This window comes from Hemitrygon akajei, chromosome 17 (assembly GCF_048418815.1).
Source record: "Hemitrygon akajei chromosome 17, sHemAka1.3, whole genome shotgun sequence".
Taxonomy (NCBI): domain Eukaryota; kingdom Metazoa; phylum Chordata; class Chondrichthyes; order Myliobatiformes; family Dasyatidae; genus Hemitrygon; species Hemitrygon akajei.
The window spans coordinates 70,177,925-70,187,195 of NC_133140.1; the positions used below are offsets into that span (position 1 = coordinate 70,177,925).

Consider the following 9,271-nt stretch of genomic DNA (forward strand, 5'->3'; position numbering starts at 1 on the left):
GGACATCGGAAGTTTTAAGAGGAGGGATTTCAATCAGGTCCACTGCCTGAGTACAAAAGGCAACAGCTAGAGTGGAAATGTGCTTGGACTGGTCATCATTCAGCAATTGTGATTGTTCAGCAAGAGCAAATTAAAGCAAGGCAGAGGCAGTACAGCAGTCATCATTGCAGAGGCTGTTGGAGTGGACAGAGTGAGAGTGTTAACCTTGAGCCTTTAGCTCTTCGAGGTTTCACCGAAGAGAAGCTTCAATCAGAGAAAGCAAGGGAAAGAAAAGCTCAAGGTTAAGTTATTTTTCTTCCTTCTCTTCTGTGTATCTGCTCAGCTGGGATAGTGGAGATACCAGGCAGGATAGTGGGAATGCTCCTCTTGCGAGATGTGGGAAGGCAGGGAGACCTCCAGTGTCCCTGATGACTAATCTGTGAGAGTGCATCGAATATGGGATACTTCAATATACAGGTAGATTGGGAAAATTAGGTTGGTGCTGGATTTTCTAGAATGCCTACAAGAGCATTTAGAGCAGCTCGTGGTTGAGTCAACTAGGGGATCAGCTATTTTGGATTGGCTGCTGTGCAATGATCCAGAATTGATTAGAGAACTTAAGGTAAAAGAACAGTTAGGGGCAAGTGATCACAATATGATCGAATTCACCTTGAAATTTGAGAAGGAGAAGCTAATATCAGATGTATCAGTATTACAGTGGAGTAAAGGTGGTTATAGAGGCATGAGAGAGGAGTTGACCAGAATTGATTGGAAAAGAACACTTGCAGGGATGACAGCAGAGCAGCAATGGCTGGAATTTCTGGAAGCAATTCAGAAGGCACAGGATATATACATCCCAAAGAGGATGTACTCTAAGGGCAAGACGACACAACTGTAACTAACAAGAGAAGTCAAAGCCAGCTTAGAAGCCAATAGGGAGGGCATATATAATAAGCAAAAATTAGTGGGAAGTCAGAGGATTGGAAGGCTTTGAAATACCAAGAGAAGACAACTAAAAACATAATTAAGAAGGTAGAGATGGAATACAAAAGTAAGCTAGCTAGTGATATTAAAGAGGATGCCAAAAGTTTCTACAAATACAAAAAGTGCAAAAGAGAGGTGAGAGTGGATATTGGACTGCTGGAAAATGATGCTGGAGAGGTAGTAATGGGGACAAGGAAGTGGCGGGCAAACTGAATAAGTATTTTGTATCAGTCTTCATTGTGAAAGACATTAGCAATATCGTGGAAATTTTGGGTGTCAGGGGTCATGAAGTGTGTGAAATTACCATTACTAGAGAGAAGGTTCTTGGGAAGCAGAGAGGTCTGAAGGTAGATAACTTGGATCAGATGGTGTACACCACAGGTTTCTGAAACAGGTGGTTGAAGGAATGGTGGAGCCATTAGAAATAATCTTTCAAGAATCACTACTAGATTCTGGAATGGTTCCAGAAGACTAGAAAATTGCAAATGTCATTCCACTCTTCAAGAAAGGAGAGAGGCAGAAGATAGGAAACTATAGGTTGGCTAGTCTGACCTCAGTGGTTGGGAAGTTGTTGAAGGCAGTTATTAAAGATGAGGTGTCAGGGTACTTGGAGGCACAGGACAAAGTAGACCATAGGCAGCATGATTTCTTCAAGGGAAAATCTTGCCTGATAAACTTGTTAGAATTTTTGAAAAAGTATCAAGCAGGATTGACAAAGGAGAATCAGTTGATGTTCTGTACTTGGACAGACAAGGTGCTACCTATGAGGCTGCTTTACAAGCTACCAGCCTATGACGTTACAAAAAAGATTCTAACATGGATTTTGTGGCTGATTGGCAGGAGGCAAAGAGTGGGAATGAAGGGAGCCTTTTCTGTTTGGTTGAAGGTGACTAGTGGTGTTTCACAGGGGTCTGTGTTGGGATCGATTCTTTTTACGTTATATGTCCACGATTTGGATGATGGAATTGATGGCTTTAATACAAAGTTTGCAGATGATATGAAGATAGGAAGAGGGGAAGGTAGTTTTGAAGAAGTAGAGAGGCTACAGAAGGACTTAGATTAAGAGAATGGGCAAAGAAGTGGCAGATGGAATACAGTGTCAGGAAGTGTATGGTTATGCATTTTGGTAGGAGAAATGAAAGTGTTGACTATTTTCTAAATGGAGAGAAAATACAAAAAACTGAGGTACAAAGGGCCTTGGAAATCCTTATGCTGAATTCCCTAAAGGTTAATTTACAGGTTGAGCCTATGGTGAGGAAGGAAAATGCAATGTTTTCATTTCAAGAAGACTCAAATATAAATATAAGGATGTAAAGCACTGGTGAGGCCCCTTATCTTAGAAAGGATGTGCTGAAACTGGAGTGGGTTCAAAGGGGGATTATGAAAATGATTCCAGGATTGAATGGCTTGTCACGTGAAGAGCATTTGATGGCTCTTGGCCTGTATTCACTGGAATTCAGAAAAATGAGGGGTGACCTCATTGAAACCTATTAAATGGTGAAAGGCCTTGATAGAGTGGATGTGGAAAGGATGTTTCCTATGGCGAGAGAGTCTAAAACCAGAGGACACAGCTTCAGAATTGAGGGGCATCCTTTTAGAATGGAGAAGAAGGAATTTCTTTAGCCAGAGAGTGGTAAATCTGTGGAATATTGAGAGTGAATCTTTTACCATGTTACTATTTTTCAGCATGGTAGCACGTATAGTAATAATAAAAAGTTTTGTACTTCATTACTCAGTAGTGTCCTTTCAAAATGATACGTTTATCAAATGCTTTTTTAAGTTTAGAATTCATTACAAATGTTGAAAATTCCTGGTGCAATGAGAAGTCTTTTCCAGGCTTAAAATGCTGCTCAACTATCAGGTCATAAAGACACAGTCATAGAAAATTACAGCACAAAAACAGGCCTTGCAGCCCATTTGGTCCATGCTGAACCATTTAAATGTTGAAATAGAGCTCGCTTTCAGTACTTGCACTGGCAGTTGTTCCACTCTCACAATCCTCTGAGTGAAGAAGTATCACCTCAGGTTTCCCTTAAACTTTTCACCTTTCACCTTTAACCCATGACCTCTAGTTGCAGTCCCACCCAACCTCAGTGGAAAAAAGCCTGCTTCCATTTCTCCTACCAATACCCCCCATAATTTTGTATACCTCTGTCAAATCTCCACTCAATCCTTTATATTCCAAGGAAAGTCATTCTTGCCCTTGACCATTAGGCTCTATAATGTGTCAACCTATAGCTGGGGAAGTAAACCCCCCCCCCCCGTTAGACTGTTTGTGTTATCTTATTTTTTATTATTTCTACTTCTCTTCTAAAATTTTTATCTATTTATAAATATTACATAAATAATTATATTTATGCTACTGTGACACTAATTTCCTTTGGGACCAATAGGTATCTATCTATCTAGCTATTAAATCTTTCCTTCTAATTCAGACTCTGACAGGACACCAACCATTTTGAAATGGGAAAAAGAGACATTACAGAGAGGAATTTAAGCTGTTTCACAGATGAGCTTGAAAAAGTTGCCCTCTGGTGCCATTTGCGTGGAATTGTTGAGGGGGGTGGCCACAGGGGTAGTCTGCACTGGCTGTTTAATCCCTTTTCCCTTCCTGATTGTCACACAGTTTCCTGTTCCTGCACCTCGGGTGTAACTACATCTCCATATGTCCTATCTATGACCTCCTCAGCCTCCCGAATAATTCAGATTTCATCCATTTCCAGCTCCAACTCCTCAACACAGATTGTTAGAAGGTGCAACTGGATGCACTTCCCAGAAGTGAAGTCATCAGTGATACTGGAGGTCTCCCTGCCTTCCCACATCCTGCAAGAGGAGCATTCAACTATCCTGCCTGGCATCCCTATGGTTCTAACTGAAGGAATGTAAAGAAGGAAAAACAATAAATAAACCGCGGGCAATACAATCTACCTCCAGCTTTTCACTTACGCTCACTGAAACATCGAAGAGCTAAAGTCTCAAATCCACACTCTAACACTTTCCACTCCAACAGTGGCCACACTGCTTGCCCTTGCCTAATTTTAATTTGCTCATGCCAATCATTCCTAATCACTGATTGACCACCAAACTGCCATGAGTCAATAACTTACACATTCAGCTGTTGCATCACAATGAGCCATGTCTTCTCACGTTTCGTATCTCCGAATTGCCATTGCTCAAAAGGTCTTAAATCAAATGACTAATCCATTGCTTAAGTTTGTTTACTTTATTTTGGTTCAATAAGTTGTACATTCTGGAGCAATGCTGCCAACTTGAGATGCACAGTTGGGTGAAGAGAGGGCAAGGATATCAGGGAGTTTCTAAGACTTCAATACTATTGAGGTATTAAAAGTAGGAAGCTCACAGAGAAAGTAATATGTAATCATAATGCACACTCATTATTAGGTGTTGGAGTGGAACCTGGTTTGGTCTTCTGCTGATGTAGCCTATTCTCTTCAGGGTTTGAAGTGTTGTACATTCAGAGATGCTCTTCTGCACACCACTGTTGTAACACACGGTTATTTGAGTTACAGTCACCTTTCTGTCATTCTTCTCTGACATCTCTCATTAACAAAGCATTTTCACCCACAGAACTGCTGCTTGCTGGATTTTTCTTTTCTTTTTCACACCATTCTCTGTAAATTCTTAAGACTGCTGTGCATGAAAATCTCTGGATATCAGCAATTTCAGAGATACTCAAACCATCCTATCTGGCACTAACAATCATTCCACAGCCAAAGTCACTTAGGTCACATTTCTTACCCATTCCGATGATTGTTCTGAACAACAACTAAACCTCTTGACCAGATCTGCATGCTTTTATGCAAAGATTTGCTGCCACTTAATTGGCTGATTAGATATTTGCTTTACCAAGCAGGTGCCGAAAAAATGGCTACTGAGTGTATGCTCCTCGCTAATTATCTTGGTCATCTCTCCTAGCGATAATTAGGTCTTGCAGTCCCTTGTTATCTCTGGGACAGATCCAACATCTTAAAAGGCATCAGGCACTTATAGGGAAGGTCAAGTACTTATCCAATGTGAACATGAGAGAAGGCTTATGATTACAGAGTTTGCCTCAATTCTGTGTGAGCCAGACTTAAAAAAAATTATTTTCCTCTCACATTTATTTGAACTGTTCAATATAGCCAAGAAGAATGAGTTGGCTTGTTTGCAATCACTAGAGATTCTGACTGAATCCAACTCCAAATATAAAATTGCCCGGCCTTATTTGTATCTGGTTATGATAACCAAAAGATTTGTAGCAAATTACAGAACAATATAGATGTCATCCTATTATGTACCAAAGTGACATTTTTAAAATGGGTCCCTTTTAGATGAAAAAGTTAAAAAAGTTTCTGTCCAACGTCACCAAAGTTATAATAGTTATTTATCACTACAATTAAATATATTGAATTAAAAACAGTATACTGAATCAGAAGATTGTGGTTCAAAGCTCCCTTCAAATGGGTACAAAAATCACTCATGCAGTTACCAAGTCAGAAAACCTTCAACTGAGGTGTTAAACTCTCTATTCGTTCTTGGAGAATCAGAATCCGAATCAGGTTTATTATCACCAGCATGTGATGTGAAATTTGTTAACTTAGCAGCAGTAGTTCAATGCAATACATAATCTAGCAGAGAGAAAAACCAAAGGTCAAAAGCACTATTTCAAAGAAGGAAAGGAGATATTTTTTCACTGCTCTGAGAACAATTATGCTCAACCAACATCATTAAAACAGACCGTTTTCATAATTTTCTTTACTATGAGAGATAATGCTGTGCTTAGAGTAGCTGCCAAGTTTCCTATACCACAATAGTGACTAGACTTCAAAAATATTTTGATTGTTGTTGAGTGTTTTGAAGCATCCTAAAGTTATGACGGGTGATTTATAACAATTTTTCCTTTACAAGAGCTTACCATTATTAAGCACAGAACTTTGAGGAACTGATTCAGTTTGTACATGCATTCTAATAACTGGAGATAGGATGGAAGTCTTTGAAAATCACTGAAAGTAGGATTTGTGCACTTGTATACACTCACATCCACTTTGCATTGACAAACAACAACTCCCTATTTTTATTTCAGCTTCCTAATTTTAAAATACTTTCAAATTTGCACAATACAGTGCTCAATATCAAACCTTTAATGCTACCAGATTATCATTAATTCTGCCTCAATTAATATTTAACTTATGCAGATATTTCAGTGCCATAATGACTGACCACCCTGCTGACAGAATGTGATATCCCCTAAGCAAATTACTAAAATGAGATTATCAACTATTGCACAGAATCACTCAAAGAAGAGTAGAATGTACAGTACACATTGGGAAGGAGGTACAAACAACTCAGCCGTGGACAATCCCAGCCCCGGCTGTAAAAGAAGGATGGTTGACTTTAGGGCTAGTAACACCAGCCTATAAAAATACAGAGATATTGAAATGTCAACAGAAGCTCCAAAGGCCTCATAGGAGAAGGATGATCTGCAAAGGTGGGCCACACCTGGGGGCAACTTGAAAGTCTTGGACCAAGACAGAGGACTCTGGCGAGCTGCCCTCGGTGGCTTATGCCCCAGAAGGGTTGAGAGGCTTAAGAAGGAGAAGAAGAAGAAGTAAGTACAGCTGCTTTAGATCCCACACCACCAGGTTCAGGTACAGTTATTACCCTTCAACCACCAAACTCCTAAACCAGAGTGGATAACTTCACTCACTTCAACTCCAAACTAATTCCACAACCCATGGACTCACTTTCAAGGACTTCAACTCACATTCTTAGTATTATTTATTGTTCTATTTATACTGCATATTTTGTATTTGCATTGATTGTCTTCTTTTGTACATTGGCTGTGTCAGTCTGTGTGTAGTTATATGTTGATTCTATAGTATTTCTTTGATAATAATTTTACTTTAAATTATGAATATATCTAGTATCAAACGATGTTTTTTTTTTACCTTCATCACCAACAGTTCAACTATTTTGCTTTTTATGAATTATTGATGTAACCATACCAGCTTAAAATGCCACACTATGTACATCTAAAGTTTGTAACTGACTGGATGACTTGCTTTTTACCTTTTTTTCTCATGAGTTTATACAACAAATCTTTACTCTTGAAGCCATCTCCAAGACTAGCTTATCCAAAGTTTCTCCTTTGATTAAAGAATGGCAGATATGTTTTTGATTTGATATAATTTTACCAGAATGCATACAGATTTGGATTTATGAAATTCCTGCTTCCAATTTATGAATGATTAATAACCAAATTAAGTTCAGTAAGTTGCACCACATTTAGTCATCTGGTATGCTCATTATGGAAGTCGTACCACAGGCATCGAAGCCAAATTGTAATTTCTTGTAAATTTTTGTGGTCTCTTTTAATTTGGAGGCTTGTAGGATAAAGATGCCAGCTATAATTTGAAAATTTATTTGGTGTAAGATGACTAAGAAGAAAAGTTTTATTCAGGGGTATATGGTAGCATAGTGGTTAAGTTACCGGATAAGTTCTAAAGTCCTGCAGTAATGACCGGATATATAAGTTTCATTCCCACCATGGCAGCTAGGAAATTTAGCTTCAGTGAATAAAATAATACTAGATTTAAGGCACTTGTGGCAATTACGTTATTGTAAACTTCCATATGGTTTACTGATATCCTTCAGTGAAGGAAATCTGCTGCCTCTGTCACAATGTGCGCTTGCAATATCCGAACCCAAGTGCAGAGGCAAGATAGAATCTGATGTAGAGCCAGCGATGAGAATTTATTCATAGTAATTCCAAAAGAACACTGGTGGCTCAGCTCAAGGCAGCATTCTTAAAACTAGGACCCTGCAATTAATACTAATCTGGCGTCGGTTAAATAATACGAGTATTACGGAATCCCCGTGTATATCAAAATGAACGTAACAAGTATAAACAGAAAGCATCAGAAGATCGCATTACAATGACTGAGTTGCTTGAGAAAAATGCAAGGAACTCTAAACAATTAACAACTCTCATTAAACAACAATTACCCAATTCGTGTGCTCTAAAAACCTTGGAGCCCATCGCTCTCTGGCATCCCAGACAGGCCCAAAGAGTTCATTATACCCTCTATCTGACTGAGCTCATTTGTACCGTTACGCTCCTAATTCCCTTCAATGGTAACTTGAAATGGACTAAAACTGTTGGTCAAGCCTGAAATGACATGAATGAAAAGTTGAAATGAATAATTTCAGATGATAAAATTACAAAGGTGAAAAGACTCTTTTGTACTATATTTTTGATATGGTCTGGTTATTCAAAAAATACTTATTTTTAATGAAATGTGTATACAATTTATTGAAGTGAGGCATATTTCCCCACCAATAACATTTATGTAATATATCCTATCTAGTATTAGTTCAAAGTAGATTTATTATTAAAGTCTCCATATGTCACCATATGCTACACCGAGATTCTTTTTTTTTTGCAGGCATTCATAGTTGAACAAAAAAGTACAACAGAATCCATGAAAAACTACACACAAGAAAAATTGACAAACAGCCAATGTACAAAAGAAGACTAACTGTACAAATACAAAGCAAACAAACATTTAATAAATAATGCTGAGAACATAAGTTGTAGAGTCCTTGAAAGTGAGTCTATATGTTGAGGAATTGCATCAATGATGAGGTGAGTGAAGTTAGCCACACTGGTTCAGGAGCTTCGTGGTTCAAGAGTAATAATGTTTCTGAACCTGATGGTGTGGGACCTAATGTCCCTATATCTCCTTCCGAAGGCAGCATTGAGAAGAGAACCTGGCCTGGAAGGCATTTATGTATTATATCCTATTGACTATTACAGCACAGGGAAACATTAAAAATAACTTGAAAATAACTCATTAAATAAGCAATATCTTTAGAAGTCAACAAATGTGCTTGTACTTCTTACTTTGGTTTAGTGATTAGAAAATCCCCATAAATTCTCATCATTATAAATAACGACATCGGCTTTTATCAGATTACTCTGTGTTATTTGAAAATCTGCCATGGGTAAGAAACAAATGTGCAACATCAGCTGTTACAACGAGCAGCCAAATATAACACACAGCTAGCTGAAGGAGTTTAGTTATCTTCAGAGTATTTGCATTTTTCCTTCCAAGTTTAATTTTAGCACCTAAAAGATGTTCCACACTTAAGGATGAAAGAGAGTGAAAGAAAAAAGTAATACTTTTCAAACCTAACACTTTTAAAGATGTTTATAATTGGCACTTAATGCTAATAATTGGCACTCAATATTCACTTTATTCAGCATCTTCCATACTGAATCATGTGCCTACTGATGATACGTTCATGG

General features: G+C 38.2%; 1 long non-coding RNA gene across 1 annotated transcript in view; it reads left to right on the forward strand.

The window, feature by feature from the left end:
• The window catches only part of LOC140740819 (uncharacterized), a 33,222-nt gene extending 24,669 nt beyond the window's left edge, over positions 1-8,553 (forward strand). Inside the window, exon 2 of the long non-coding RNA XR_012101940.1 lies at positions 8,409-8,553. This is a non-coding gene — a long non-coding RNA (uncharacterized lncRNA). The remainder of the gene's footprint in view (positions 1-8,408) is intronic.
• The last annotated feature ends 718 nt before the right edge of the window (positions 8,554-9,271 follow it).